Here is a 16,673-nt window from a genome sequence, read left to right on the forward strand (position 1 = left end):
GGAAGACAAGAAGGGTTTTAGAGATTGGTTGCAAAGTGAATGTAATGAACCCTACTGAACTCCACACTTAAAATGGTTAAGATGCTAAATTTCGTATCATATATTTTTACTAAAATGTTTTTTTTTTTTTAATTTAAAAAGAACAGATAATAAACATGTTTGATAATGGTTGCCGGGGATAAGGATGGGAGGAAGGGATAGGTGGGGAGTCTTGGATCGACATGTACACGCTGCTATGTTTAAAATGGATAACCAACAAGGGCCTACTGTCCAGCACAGGGAACTCTGCTCAGAGTTATGTGGCAGCCTGGATAGGAGGGGAGTTTGGGGAGAATAGATACACGTATATGTATGGCTGAGTCCCTTTGCTATCCACCTGAAACTATCACAGCACTGTTAATCGGCTATGCTCCAATATAAAATAAAAGAGTTTAAAAAGAAACATGTTTGAAAAATGTAAGTCCAGTTGGTACATAGACACCATCAAAAACTTCCTGGAAACGGTCTTTTTCGTAGGTTATTTGCAGTTTTGAACATATACCACCTGGATGAGCTATTCAGTAGAATTAAGTTCATATGCCTGACTTAGATTCTGTTGTGTGCCCAGATTCCCACCAGCACTTTGAAATTTCTCAAAGGAAAAAATCCCCAAAGCCTGACTTCTGTGGCAGGAGCAATGACACAAGTGCCCACAAGAGGGCGATAGTTTCTTCCTTTTCAAACATGGAGCTGGACTCCAGTCCATGGAGACGATTAACAAACACAAGTTACAAAAAAGTCTTGGTGATTCGTTTGATCACTTTTGTACCACACAGAAAGATGAATAAAAAGCTGTGTGTCTTTTAATAGTAACAGGAGGGTTTCTGGCCCATTGCTCAGTGAGACAGGGGCCTTTCCCAGACCTGGAAGAGAAGACACCTCGTGGGCTTGGGGTCAGGATGCCTGGAGAGAGACCGCCTTCAACACACTTCTGCTTAAAATGGTTGTGAGGTCCAGCAGGAAATTATTCTGGGATGCACGCCTCTTGCACAATTTAATGTCTCTGTTTGGAGGCCAGGGTGTTCAAACTGCAGCACTGTTTGACAACAGTTTTATTATATAAAAGATGCTTTTTAAACACACCTGAGGCTTGACTGATGCTTCTGTTGTTTGAGGTCAGTCTCTGGTGGTAAAAGTGGTGGTGATGTAGCTGGTACTATTGTACTTTTCAAGGTACTGTACTGTAAGATTTAAAGTGTTTTTTTAATGTATTATTTGTGGGGTAAGTATTAGGAACCTATTACAGTACAGTACTATAGAGCTGATTGTGTTAGTTGGGTATCTAAGCTAACTTTGTTGGACTTACGAACATGCTCTCAGAATAGAACTCATTCGTCAGTAGGGGACTTACTGTATACATGTTATGCTTTTGGCTGACCTTTGATAATCTCACTGAATAGTTCCTGGAAATGTATCCTTTACAACGATCAGTTCTTTTAGCAGGCAGTTAAGGACTTAAAAGCATTAAACTTAAACACGTTCAATGAAAAGCCTTAGGACCTTTGGCTTATCAAACCAACTGTTTCTACATTTCCCCATCTTTATTTGCACTTTACTTTTAATGGGGTGTATCAGATAAAACAGATCTTAAGAGGCAGCATCGTTCCGGGTGTGACTTAGGTAGCTTTCGTATCATTTCCAAGGCATGGCTATGATTATAAGCCTTGTTTCCATAAATCATTGTCTTTTATAGTATGCGCAATTCAGGATGTCAAAAGACACCTGTGCTTGTTTTTCTGAGCATTTGCAGATTAAGTGCTGTAGGGGATGCTCACCATGCTTGTTGAGACAAAAAATGCAGTAAAGGAAAAAAAAAACTCTTTATTGAGCCCCAGTGGCAGGAGACGAGATAGGACGGCTGCAAATAGCTGTCGTGGTAGAATACTGCCCTGTGTAGCAGCCAAATGGTTGAGCTGGAACGTGATGTCATTTCCTGTTAATGAAGGGTAACAGTTTGTAGACGAGTCCAGAGGTCGCTGATTAAAAGACTCATCCTGATAATTATTATAATTACATCCCAGTGCCTGAACTACCAACATCAGGAAGGTAATAACAGAAAACAGTGCACTAGACAATGAATTACTTGAAGCCCATCAGCTTCGGTCACTAACTCGATTGGAAAAGCTGTGCTGAACCTTTTCCGAGGTAGCCGTTTCACTTAATGACCACCTGAAAACTTTAAACACGAATCTGTTTGTAGCTAGAAGCCTGTCTAGTATTTCAAAGCATGAGAAGTGCTTCACCCCCTAAAAATGAGAGTAGCCAGTTGATGGCATTGGAATCGTCAGTGAACACTGACTAAACAATTCTAAAAGGGATTCTAGGATTTTTCTACGACATAAGAGTATTTTCTCAGTTAAATAATTTGTCTTAAGCAGAAAAAAATAAAAACCTTTCACGACACAGGCATGCCCGAGTTTGCTGCTGGTGTAGCAAGATTTAAATACAGCTGCCCCAGGCATCAAAAATCAATTTTAAATGGAATACAGGAACAGTTAGGCTTTTTCCATCCTGGCCGCGAAGTGTTGTTACCAAGACTGTTGCCAACTCCCTAAATAAAGAAGCTAATATTTGAAAGTAGGAGTCTTTCAGAGGAGCGGAAGTTGAGTTTTTATTAGCGGACATGCCCAACTTAGCAGTGAAATCTCTGGAACGATTTTCGCTGGGAGGAGCCCTGGAGGCCAAAGTGTCACTTAGGGTGACAGTCTTCCTAGAAGTGGCCACAATTGCTGGCGCTATTTTTCACCTTTGTGCGCCTGGATTTTAGGATGTGATCCCAAAGCTGTTCATAATACCATAGGCGTGAACCAACTGAATTTCCTCAGAAGCCCCAGCATGAAATGAAAGTCATGTTTTCAGGGCTTGGAAAGAGCAGATGCGGTCACGAGCGGCAGGGGGAGCCCGGCGCCTCTGCTGGAAGAGGCAGAGGGGTGGATAGGGGGGTGTCTTGGGGAACAGATGGAGTGGCCGGAGCTGCAGGCGGGCAGTGAGGACGGCTGGACGGCCCCGCCTGGACTGGAGCCTGTGTGTGCAGCCGACACCCCAGTTCTCTGGGGGTGCTTCTGCTCAGCAGGTAGTCTGTCTGTGCAGAGGGCCTGGGTCCCGCTCCTGGGTCACCTGTCACTTGCAGGGGGTGGTGAGTGTGTGAGCTTCTCGCTGCTCTGGTCACCTGGTCCCCCATTGGCCAGCGTGGGTGCCCTCCTCGAGTGCCACCACACAACACACTTGTCACTTGATCCTGTCCTGGGGGCGGGGGCGGAGTCCCAGCTCCTTCAAGGCCCTCAACCACAGAGTTCAGAAATCTCTCTGGGCGCTGGAACTGTCCAGAGGCTTGTGAAAATCACAGACTCCCGGACGGGACTCCCCAACCCATGAAGTGAGCGGCTCCGAGTGACACCGGAGAACAGGCATTTTCCACTGGTAGTGCTCTGGCCAAGCCAGCTCAGCATCACCTGTCCTCCAGGCTGCGCTGCTTCCGTGCTTTCACTGATGTTGGAAAAACTGAAGGTGCTTTAAGTACCAGGACCTGAGGGTTTCACTCTGCATGGTTCTACCCCCCAAAGGGCACCTCGGCAGCCCTCTGGTGACCTGGCAACAGCTTTTGTCCTCCTGGGAATGGAAGGAGACAGAGCTCTGGAAGCAACAGGTGACCTGTGTTCTGGAGTCTGCTGGGTCTCCTCCGTGGTTCCGCACTGAGATGCCACCCTCAGGTGGCCTGGGACATCTGTTTCGTGGTGGCAGAGTACAAGGGGAGGGAGACAGCGGTAAGGTTCAGGGTCTGCCAACCGCACAAGAGTTTCTACCAGGCTGACGGTAAACGTGTCATGTAGAGAACGGACATTTGAAAATGCATTAGAGTGACTGCATTTACCCTGTGTCGGGGTAATAACACAGATGCATTTCAGAATAAGAAGAGCTGGATCTTCTTAAAAATTATCCTTACCATGTATTGCAACAGGTAGGATAACGTCAGGATGGATGGATGATGAATGGGTAGGTACAGATAGATACTTGCTCACATTCTTTTAAAATTTTGATTTTAAAAAATTTCTTGAAGGGACCTCCTTGGTGGTCCAGTGGTTAAGACTCTGCACCTCCACTGCAGGGGGCATGGGTTCTATCTCTGGTCAGGGAACTAAGATCCCACACCCTTCATGGTATGGCAAAAATAAATAAATAAAAAAAAATAAACTTAAGCATCTTTAAAAAAAAACAAAATTTCATGAAGAATCAGAAATTAGTCATGGGAATATGGAGCCTTCAAATGTTGGCCAAATGGAAATTAGTTTACTAATCACAACTTTTTATATACTTGATACGGATAGTAGAATTCTCAGTGCTATTTTCCAACACTACTTTTTTTTTTACATATTTTTTATTTTTGAGGTATAACTTACAAATAGTAAAAGTTCCTCTTTTAGGTGCACAATTCTGAGTTTTGTCAAGAGAATGGTCATGTAAACACCACCCCAAACCCCACAGTGCTCCTTTGTTGCTACCCTGCTCCTGGCCCACAACAAAAACTGGTTTCTTTCTGCCCCGACAATCACCATTTCCAGAACGTCCTATGGCTGGAATCACATGTTTCTAATTAAATACACTATATTTTTGAGTCTGGCTTCTTTCATTCAAGGTAATGACTTTGAGATTTAGCCTTACTGTTTCCTAGCCTATTTGTTAATTTATCTTTATTATGGGGTAATATTCCATTGTATGGCTATTCCAAAATTTGCTTCTCTATCCACCAGGTCAAGGACATTTGAGTTGTTCCCACTTTGGGTAGATTATGAATAAAGCTATTATAAAACATTTGTGTACAGGTTTTGTGCAAATCTATATTTTCATTTCTCCTGAGGTGAGATCTCTGGGTCATAAGATAGATGTTTATTTACCTTGGCAAGAAACTACCAAACCAGTTCTCAAAGTGGACACACTTGTGTTCCCACCAGCCAGGTGTAAGCGGTCAAGTCACCCCACATCCTAGCCATCACTTGGTATTATCGGGGTTTGTTTGGTTTTGTTTTAAGCTGTCCTAGTAGGTATAGTGGTATCTTACTGTGGTTTTGGTTTGTACTTTATTAATAACTCATGAGTCTGAAAACATTCTCATAGACTTACTTGCCATCTACACATCTTCTCTAAGGAAATATCTGGTCAAATTTTTTAACCATTGTTCAATTAGTTTGAGAGTTTATAGATTCTGGACACAGATTCTTTATCAAACATATGCTTTGCAAATATTTTCTGTCTTCTCTTTTCATTCTCTTAACAGTGTTTTTCAAAGAGCAGGTTTTTCTTTTAATTTGATGGTGTCTAATTTATCCTTTTCTTGGGATGAATCATTCTTTTAGCATCTTGGCTAAGACATCTTTGCATAATGCAGGGTCACAAAGATTTTTTTCCCTAGGTTTAGTTCCAAAGTTTTGTAATTTTATGCTTTGCATGGGAGTCATGGGTCTATTTTGAGTCAAATTTTGTTTATGATACAAGGTGTGGATGAAGATTTTTTTTTTCATACATGGGTGACCAATTGTTTCAGCACCATTTGTTGAAAAAACTATCCTTTGTCGATTGAATTCCCTTTGCAGCTGTGTTGAAAGTAAATTGGCCACACGTGTGGGATCTATTTCAGGATTCCACACTGTTCCACTGATCCAGGCTTTCATCAGCACCACACTGTCTTGATTACTGTAGCTTTATAGTAAGCATCGAAATTAGAAAATGGGAGTCTTCCAAAGTTGTTCTTCTTTCCCCAAATTGTTTTGGTTATTCTAGATCTGTTGCCTCTCCATGTAAATTTACAAACCAACTTGTTGATTTGTACCAAAGATGTACAAATTCCTACATTTTGTTGGACAAAAGTACATTTTGGAAGGGAAGAATTTAGAGACCTGTTTGGGAAGAATCTATCATTTTAACAATATTGAGTCTTCTGAATCCCATGAACAGAGGAGCCTGGCAGGCTACAGTCCCCAGGGTCTCAAAGAGTCAGACATGACAGCAACTAAGCGAGGGTGCACTGATTCATGAACACAGTATATCTCTCCACTTGTTTAGGTTTTTAATTTTGTTTATCATTGTCTTATAGACTTCAGTGTACAGATCTTGCACAGATGTTGGAACTTATACTCAGTTTTTGGTGAGATTTTTCTGTTTTGGGTACTATTGTAAATTGTGCTGTTTTTAGAATTTCAACTTCCTACTGTTCATTGCTAGTACAGAGAAATACTGTTGAGTTTTATATATTGATCTTGTATCCTGCAACCTTACTAAACTCACTTATTATTCATTCTGGCAATTTGTTTGTAGATTCCTTGGTGTTTTCTAAATAGACAGTCATGCCATCTGCAAATAGAATGATTTTATTTTTTTTCCCCTCTCTAATCTAGGTTTTTATTTTCTTGCCTCATGGCACTTGTGAGGGCCTCCAGTATGATGTTGAATAGGAGAGGTGAGAGTGGACATCTTTGTCCTGCTCCCAATTTAGGGGGTGAGGATCGAGCCTCTTGCCATTAACTAAGATGCTAGCTGTAGGTGTTCTGTAGATGCCATTTAATGCATTGAAGACATTTCTTCCTAATACCAGTTTGCTGAAAATTAATCATGAATGAGTACTGAATTCTGTCAAATGCTTTTTCTATATCAATTAAGATGATTATATGCTTTGTCTATACCTGTCAATGTTTTAGATTACATTGACAGATTTTCCAATGTTGAACAGCCTTGCGTTCCAGGATAAACTTCTCTTGGTCATGATGTATTATCCATTTTATATTTTGCTGGATTTGACTTGATGATATTTTGCTGAGGATTCTTTTATTTATGTACACTAGCAATACTGGCCTATAGTTCCCTTTTCCTCTAACATCGTTGGTATTAGCACATGCTAGGCACCCCACTCCAGTACTCTTGCCTGGAAAATCCCACGGACGGAGGAGCCTGGTAGGCTACAGTCCATGGGGTCGCTAAGAGTCGGACACGACTGAGCGACTTCACTTTCCCTTTTCCCTTTCATGCACTGGAGAAGGAAATGGCAACCCACTCCAGTCTTCTTGCCTGGAGAATCCCAGGGACGGCGGAGCCTGGTGGGCTGCCGTCTATGGGGTCGCACAGAATCGGACACGACTGAAGCGACTTAGCAGCAGCAGCAACAGCAGCCTTAAGAAATGAGGGGAAGTGTTCCCTCTTCTTCAGTTTTCTGGAAGAATTTGTGTAGAATTAGGATTATGTCTTCCTTGAATGGTAATATTTACCAGTGAAGACATCTGGTCTGGAGCTTGCTTTGTTAGAAAGTTTTAACTATGCATTCCATGTCTTTAATAGCTATGGTTAACTGTTCCTTCTTGAGTGAGTTTTGGTTTTCTAGGTCTTTCAGGCATTAGTCCATTTCACCTAAGCTGTCAAATTTTAGAACATAACATTGTTTGTAACCTTTCCTTACTATCTTTTTCATGTCTGTAGAGTCTTTAGCAATGTTTTCTCTTTCATTTCTAATACTGCTAATGTTCATCTTCTCTCTTTTCTTTATTATCTGTCTGGCTAGAGGTTTATCAATTTTGTTGGCCTTTTCAAATAGTCAGATTTCTGTTTCATTACTTTTTCTCTTTCATTTTTTCTGATATTAATTACATTGCTTTCTGTGCTTATCTTTATAATTTCATTCCTTCAGCCTGAAGTTGCCGTTCTTTATCTAGCTTCTCAAGGTAGAAGTTTGGATAATTCATTTGAGATGTTTCTTATTTTCTAACATAAGCACTTGACGTTATGAAACTCCTTCTCAGCACTGCTTTAGTTGCATTTTACCAATCTTGATATATTCTTATTTTTAGTCAGTTTGGAATATTTTCTACTTTCCCTTGAGATTTCCACTTTGACCTAGAAGTGCATTTAATTTTTAAATATTTGGGGATTTCCCAGATACCTTTCTGTTTGTGAACTCTGGATTTATTACCTTATGGTCAGAGAATGAACACTGTATTCTCTCCTTCCTCTTAAATGTGTTAGGGTTTGTTTGGTTGCCCAGAATACGGTCTGTCTTGGTGACAGTTCCACGGGCACTTGAGAAAACTGTGTATCCTGTTACTGAGTGGCCTGTTCTAATGCGTCACTCAGGTCACATCACTGACAGTGCCATCCAGGTCTTTTTTATCCTCACTGATTGCTTGTGTGTTTTTTCAATAACTTAGAGAAGAGTTTGAGGTCAACCAGAATTGTGGATTTGACTATCCTTTCAGTTTTTGCTTTGTGTATTTTGAAAAGGCATATTGTTGTTGTTCAGTTGCTCAGTCATGTCTGACTCTTGGCGACCCCCATGGACTGCAGCTTGCCAGGCTTCCCTGAACTTCACCATCTCCTGAAATTTGCTCAAACTCATGTCCATTAAGCCGATGATGCCATCCAACCATCTCATCCTGTCACCCCCTTCTCCTCCTGTCCTCAATCTTTAGGGACCTCTTGTTATTAGATGCTTCACCCATCACTTGCTAAAATCATTTTGCAAAGCTGCAAGTTATTAAGAAATGGGTGCTCAGAATAAAGGCTTTGAGCTTTAGGGCCGCTGGGAAGGCCAGAGTCTTCTTCACTGCCTGAGGCAGAGCATTTGAGCTCAACTGCCAGCTGGGCCTCTCAGTCCTCCAGGGGTCAGAGATGACTGGACAAGAAGGGTTGATTCCAGGGTGGGGCACAGGGTCTGTGCTCAGGATCCTACGCCCACCAGGTGACCTCAGACCCCGATGGCCTCAAGTCAATCGACCCTCAGAAATGGGCTGTCCACACTAGATGCTGGTGAAACCAAAGTGTGAATCTTGCTCCAAGGATGATTACAACCCCTCCTTCCTGATACTTGGGGTCCCTGAAGAGCAGATGGGGCCCCATATATGCTATCAGGCCTCCTTTCAGGACTATGCTGGCAAATGTTCAACCACAATTTGGGGTGGGGGAGCCCCATTTGCAGCACTTGCCAATTTCCATGGTGTGAATACTCCCGACCATGACGGGTTTCAAGCTACCAGCCTGACTCCCTATGTGTGGAGCAGGGTGACACAGAGGCACACACTGTCCAAAGCATTTACACTGCACAGAGACAACAGAGAAAAATAACCCCAAGGGCATGGATAATGGTAAAGTGTACTGAGGGACTTTCCTCCTGGTCCAGTTGCTAAGACTTTGCTTTCCACTGCAGGGCTACAGAGGGTGCGGGTTCAATCCCCACTAGGGGAGACAAGATCCCACATGCCACAGGGCCAAAAAAGCAAAACATAAAACAGAATCAATACTGTAACAAATTCAATAAAGACTGAAAATGGTCCACATCAGGGCTTTCCCTGGTGGCTCAGTGGTAAAGAAACCGCCTGCTAATGCAGGACAAACAGGTTCCATCCCTGGGCCGGGAAGATCCCACATGCCACGCAGAGCAGCTAAGCCCGTACACCACAACTATTGAGACTGCGCTCTAGAGTCCGAGAACCGAGACGGCTGAAGCCCACGCACCCTAGAGCCCATGATCCACAACGAGAGAAACCACCACAATGAGAAGCTTGCGCACCGCAACTAGAGAGTACCCTCTGCTCGCCACAGCTAGAGAAAAGCCCCTGTAGCAACGAGGGCCAAGCACAGCCAATAAATAAATACATTTTTTTTTAATGATCCACATCAAAAAAAAAAATTCTTTAAAAAAATAGTAAAATGTAGTGAAATAACTAGGGAGAGATAAGTGCCAAGTATTGATTACCTTTGTTCTTAATATAACTCATTTAATGATAAGTTCATACAATTCAATTTTAATGTTGCCCATGTTTGACAAATGATATGCAAAATTCCTGCCAATTCAGCCATCATTTTGTGTGGATTCACTGGAGTGCTGACCCAATTGCCACTCAGACAAGCCTCAGACAAGCTCTGCCGACAAAAATGAATTGGTTCATGTGAGAGGTTCCGTAGCAGCTCTTAAGCAGGTCTTGGGTTCTCCATGCTTAACAGTGTCTGCAATAACCTCCCTGCTAGCTGTGAGATCTAGCCCTAAAGCGCTAAGGCCATGCAGTGCTCTGATTGGTCAGCCCTGGCTACGCCTCCTTCCTGGAACCGGGGTTGGAGTCAGCATCCAGTGGACCAATCAGTTCAGTTCAGTCCCTCAGTCATGTCCGACTCTTTGCGACTCCATTAACCGCAGCACGCCAGGCCTCCCTGTCCATCACTAACTCCCTAAGTCCACCCAAACCCATGTCCATCGAATCGGTGATGCCATCCAGCCATCTCATCCTCTGTCGTCCCCTTCTCCTCCTGCCCTCAATCTTTCCCAGCATCAGGGTCTTTTCCAATGAATCAGCCCTTCACATGAGGTGGCCAAAGTATTGGAGTTTCAGCTTCAACATCAGTCCTTCCAATGAACACCCAGGACTGATCTCCTTTAGGATCGACTGGTTGGATCTTCTTGCAGTGCAAGGGACTCTCAAGATTCTTCTCCAACACCACAGTTCAAAAGCATCAATTCTTCGGCGCTCAGCTTTCTTTATAGTCCAACTGTCACATCCATACATGACCACTGGAAAAACCATAGCCTTGACTAAACGGACCTTTGTTGGCAAAGTAATGTCTCTGCTTTTTAATATGCTGTCTAGGTTGGTCATAACTTTCTTTCCAAGGAGTAAGCGTCTTTTAATTTCATGGCTTCAGTCACCATCTGCAGTGATTTTGAAGCCCCCAAAAATAAAGTCAGCCACTGTTTCCCCATCTATCTTCCATGAAGTGATGGGACCGGATGCCATGATGTTAGTTTTCTGAATGTTGAGCTTTAAGCCAACTTTTTCACTCTCCACTTTCACTTTCATCAAGAGGCTCTTTAGCTCTTCTTCACTTTCTGCCATAAGGGTGGTGTCATCTGCATATCTGAGGTTATTGATATTTCTCCCGGCAATCTTGATTCCAGCTTGTGCTTCCTCCAGCCCAGCATTTTCTCATGATGTACTCTGCATATAAGTTAAATAAGCAGGGTGACAATATACAGCCTTGACGTACTCCTTTTCCTAGCTGGAACCAGTCTGTTGTTCCATGTCCAGTTCTAACTGTTGCTTCCTAACCTGCATACAGGTTTCTCAAGAGGCAGGTCAGGTGGTCTGGTATTCCCATCTCTTTCAGGATTTTCCACAGTTTATTGTGAAAGGTTTTGGCATAGTCAATGAAGCAGAAATAGATGTTTTTCTGGAGCTTTCTTGCTTTTTCAATGATCCATCATTGTTGGCAATTTGATCTCTGGTTCCTCTGCCTTTTCTAAAACCAGCTTGAACATCTGGAAGGTCACGGTTCATGTATTGCTGAAGCCTGGCTTGGAGAATTTTAAGCATTACTTTACTAGCGTGTGAGATGAGTGCAATTGTGCAGCAGTTTGAGCATTCTTTGGCATTGCCTTTCTTTGAGATTGGGATGAAAACTGACCTTTTCCAGTCCTGTGGCCACTGCTGAGTTTTCCATATTTGCTGACATATTGAGTGCAGCACTTTCACAGCGTCATCTTTTAGGATTTGAAATAGCTCAACTGGAACTCCATCACCTCCACTAGCTTTGTTCGTAATGATGCTTTCTAAGGCCCACTTGACTTCACATTCCAGGATGTCTGGCTCTAGGTGAGTGATCACACCATCGTGATTGAGAACCTCATGAACAGTGGACCAAAGTCTGGAGCAATAATGTTCCTGGCACATCTAAGAGGCATCAGGGGATGGAGAGTGATGTCCAGTTGTCCAAAAGAGTGAGGGTCCATCACGCAAAACCACAGAAGCCCTTTGCTAACTGTAAAATCCCATATGAACATTCAGTTTGAGATTTTTCAATCCTGGGATATATTTAAACTTTTTGGGGTTCAAGGTTTTCCAATTTCAGAAGTAATCCATACTTGTTTTAAACAATAAATACAAAGCTTTGCGTAAGGACAGAGTTACTCACCTCCCAAGCTCTAACTCCAGCCCCTAACCCACTCTCCCCCCCAGTTCCCCCATTCCCATAGTTAGCAGCCTGCCCCATGCCCTGCCCAGGCTAAGCAGTCCCAGACACACATACATGTGGGGGTTGTTTTGTTTTTGCAGAAGTAGACCCAGACACACCTGTGGTTCTGCAGCTTGCTGTTTCTCATTGCAGGATGAATCTCAGGTTTCTCAGCAGTCAGTAGAAAGAGCCTGGCATAGGTTAGGGGTTTGCTCTAGCTGGACTGGCAGGGGCTGGGGCTAGGGGCCTTTTCATCCATCCTACTGAGGGCATGGAAGTGCAAAGACCTCTTGTGATTTCTAAATTTGGTCAGAGTACAGGAGGCAGTGCAGGGTGCCTGTGTGCTAAAAATACCAACCGGGGTCTGGGGTGGAGGCCACGCATTCAGAGCAGACAAGACAGGGAAGCCCAGGGTGGCAGAGCATCAGGGTCCTTGGCAAAGCATCTTCAGGTTTTTCCAAAGAGCCTCAGCCTCTCTACACTGACACCCATGCCCACGGCCACATGTCCAAGTGACCAAGGTACACATGCATGCTAAGTCTTTTCAGTCATGTCTAACTCTGTGTGACCCTATAAACTGTAGCCCACCAGGCTCTTCTGTCCATGGGATTCTCCAGGCAAGAATATTAGAGTAGGTTGCTGTGCCCTTCTCCAGGGGATCTTCCCCACCCAGGGATCAAACCCAGGTTTCTTACATCTCCTGCATTGGCAGGCAGGTTCTTTACCACTAGCACCACCTGGGAGGCCCAAATGACCCGGGTACAGGTTCTAAAAGCTGTCGCCAACTGAGTCACCATCACCCCGTGGGTCATGTTAACCTGTTGTTTGATACCACCTCAGGATTTGGACCCTATCTGGGTACCACTGCACAGAAACTTATTTTCAACTCACTTTTAAAATATATAATTTTAGTTATTTATTTTTGGCTGTGCTGGGTCTTCATTGCTGCACAGGCTTTCTCTAGTTGCAGAGAGCGGGGGCTACTCTTCGTTGCAGTGCTCAGGCTTCTCATTGCAGTGGCTTCTCTTGTTGTGGCGCCAAGGCTCTAAGGTACATGGGTTTCAGTAGCTGCAGCACGTGGGCTCAGGAGTTGTGGCTCCCAGGCTCTAGAGCACAGGCTCAATAGTTGTGATGCACAGGCTTAGTTGCTCCACCACATGAGGGATCTTCCCAAACCAGTGATCAAACCCGTGTCTCCTGCATTGGAAGGCGGATTCTTTATCACTGAGCCACCAGGGAAGCCCTCAACTCACTTTTAAAAAATCAAATACATTTATTTCTAAATAGAACTTCACAACACTACAATAAATAGAAAACCAGTATCGCTTGCCATAAATAGTTATGATATATAGATAAGTAGATCATATACATAGTGATTATACATAATGTTGTTATTAACAGTTTTGAGCATTTGCTCTGTGCTAGTCTCTGTTCTAATCTAAAATATGACCTCGATCTTTATAACAGCCCCCATTCTACTGTCACCTCATCTTGTAGATGAGAAAATGAAGCTCAGAGTAGCTCCACCTTAAAGTAGACAGGTCACTACCAAAACCAAAGGCAGGAACTGTCTTGATCATCCAGGTGGGCAGGGAACCTCAGCTGTGCTGGACTTTGAATTCACTTCCGGCTTTTGATTTGCTCATTCTCTCATCTCTTTAACAAGTGTTTACTGAGCGCTTACTGTATGCCAGGGCTGCGGGGTGGAGGGGGCAGTGGAAGGATTCTGTCTCCGCCCTTGATGAGCTCTGTCTGGTAGTGGGGAGGGTGCATGTGGTGGGTGCTTCAGAGCTGCAGTGCTGGGGACAAGAGAGGGCATTCACCAGCCTAGGCTTAAGGGTGGAGGTGGGGAGTGATGCTGGACCAAGTTTCTAACCTTTTCAGGAAGAACAGGAGCTGAGTGGAATAAAGGAAGAGGAGATGGGAACATGGCAATTCAGGTACATTAAAAAAGTGAATTCAAGTAATTTTCATGTCCTCGCTGGAGACCCCTATTATGAGCAGATTGAAAGAAGAAGTTAACTTCAGTTTCTTCATCTGTAAAATGGGAATAATGGTACCAGTGTCATAGAGTAATATCCGTGACGAGGATGGATGTGTCACAGTTTATGAAGCATTCTGGCAGTTCTCGCCACAGAATAAATGCTCAAAATGTCACTAATAATAATGATGATAATTATTCCTGTTTCTGGCAGTGATCGTGTTTTCTATGTACCAAAGCAGTACTGTAAAGTTCTTTTTAAGTATTTTTGATCTTAAAAAAATGACTTTAAAAGTGGCATGCTTCACCTAAAACTACCACATATTTATAAATCAGCTATAATTTTTAAAAAATAAGAAAAGTGGCCCTCTTGCAATGAGTTTAAGCTAATATTCATATTACCATGTTTGTCTTCATTTGCATACATCCTGCAATTTTACAAGCACGTACACAAAACTTAACCTGTAACTTCCACCTGTCCTTTTTGTCTTCCCCAGGCTTTATTTTGAAAGAAGTAGAAATCCAAGACCATTCTTTGAAACTAATAGCAATACATTTACTTGATGGGGGATTCAATTCCTTACCAAATGACATGAGCAACCTCATAATGAACAGTATTTCTAAGCAGCACAGCTCACAGCATGGGGCTCCCTAAATCTGACTTAGATGGTGGGACAGCCATCTTTCATGACAAAGTTTCTCATAGAAAAGCCATGGTTTCACAAGGATACCTATCAGAGTAGCCAGTAGAAGCTGAATTTTACCTCATGTCTCCCTCCGGCAAACATACTCGGCCACTGTCTGTGAGGAAGGTGGTATCTGGGGGAAAATTAAAAATCTGGAAGTCATTATCAGGAGCCCATGGGCAATGGGCTGCTCCTGGTCCAAGGGGTTTACACTCATGATCTCATGTCTTCACAACCATCCCTTGGGGGAAATGCCATCATTATTTACTTTTTACAAAGCAGGAAGCAAGGCACAGTGAAGTTAAGAAACACGACCCAGGCCACACAGCTCATAGATTCAGCCAGGATTTGAATCTGGGCAGTGAGATGCCCAAGACTCTAGAAGAGAATCCGTTTATACTTGCCTTTTCCAGCACCTGGAGCCTGCCAAAATCCCATGGCTCATGGCTTCTTCCACCTTCAAAGCCAGGAAAGGCTGGCTTATTTTTCTCCCTCTGACACTGACTCTCCTGCCTCCATTGAAAGGATTTTGTGATAGCATTGCAGGGAGTCTTCCCTGGTGGCTCAGACGGTAAAGAATCTGCCTGACAATGCAGGAGACCCAGGTTCCATCCACGGATCTGAAAGATCCCCTGGAGAAGGGAACAGCAACCCACTCCAGAATTCTTGCCTGGAGAATCCCATGGACAGAGGAGCCTGGTGGGCTACAGTTCATAGGCTCACACAGAGTCAGACTAGACAGAAGCGACTTAGCATGCACATGCGCCTGCACATGCATAGTGATGACATTGGCCCACCTGGATCGTCCAGGATAACCGCCCTGTTTTAAAGTCAGCTGATTGGCAACATCACTTCCCTCTGCAACTTTAACTTCCCTGCCATGTAAGGGAGTGTCACAGATTATTATAAGGATTAGGATGGGGGATATCTTTGGTCACATGGTCAATCCTGGCATTTCTCCACGTAGAGGCACCCTTTGGAAAGGACAGCCTGGACTGTCAGGTCTCCATCAGAAGGGATTGGGGTGAGGAAAAAGGTGGGGAGGGCTGGGAGGGAGGAAGAGAGGGAGAAAGAGACAAAGAGGAGAAGAGACAGGAAGAGACAAAGCAGAGCAGGAGGGAAAGCCACAGCATCTTTCCCCAGCACCGAGGGACTTCGGCTCCTCTCCTGCCCCAACAGGGAGTCCCTAACTCGACCCCTTGGAAGGACCCAGTGGCCCCAGTCTCCACTTCCAGAGCAGGTGGCAGGAATGATGCTGCCCGAGGCCTGGGGAGGCTGAAGGCTCCTTTGCATATGCAAAGAGCCTCCATGTCCAGAGCAGAGGCCAGGCCAGGGTCTGGCAGATGTTGGGAGGCTGGTTCAGGGATCTTCACACCCCCTCCAGAGTTCGCTGTCCCTGAGCTGTTTGTCCTCACACTCAGCCTGGCCCTGAGGAGGCTCTTGACCTTGCAGCCAGGCCTACCCCTAACAGTCACACTACATCGCTCCCAAGAACTTCACCTAAGGAGAGGAGGAGGAAAGAAGGCAAGAGTAGGGAAAAGACGGAATGGAAAGGAGAGGAAGGTTGTGGATGCAGGACCTCACTGCAATTTCAGGGCAGCAAGGCAACATCACAACAGCCTGAGCAGTGAGTGGGAGGGATGCTGGGCTAAGGGGGCCACCTGAGGAGGGTGGGGCTCACCTGCCCCTGTGCTCAACCTTCCACGGCAGTATCTCCCTGGTCCATGCAACCACCTGTGAGGTAGCTCTCCATGCCCATTTCACAGATGGGGAAACTGAGGGTCACATTGGGAGAAAGAAGATGGAGAACCCAGGACTCAGATACCAATGCTGAGAACCCCTTGGAAAGCAGCCACCACTCATTTGTGCATCTCAGGACAGTGACAGCAGCTGATCAACTGTGTTGACAGGACTAACTATTCATCCTGGTGTTTGAGGCCACTTGGCAGCGGCAGGTTGAACTCTGGTAGCACCACAGGAAAGGGAATATG

At 44.3% G+C, this 16,673-nt stretch overlaps 1 protein-coding gene across 2 annotated transcripts in view; it reads right to left on the bottom strand.

Annotated features, from left to right (window-relative positions):
• The window catches only part of RBM38 (RNA binding motif protein 38), a 124,326-nt gene that overhangs the window by 35,175 nt on the left and 72,478 nt on the right, over positions 1–16,673 (bottom strand). The window lies entirely within an intron of this gene.

This window comes from Giraffa tippelskirchi, chromosome 13 (genome assembly GCF_054371585.1).
Source record: "Giraffa tippelskirchi isolate mGirTip1 chromosome 13, T2T-mGirTip1v1.2.pri, whole genome shotgun sequence".
In the NCBI taxonomy this organism is placed as follows: Eukaryota; Metazoa; Chordata; class Mammalia; order Artiodactyla; family Giraffidae; genus Giraffa; species Giraffa tippelskirchi.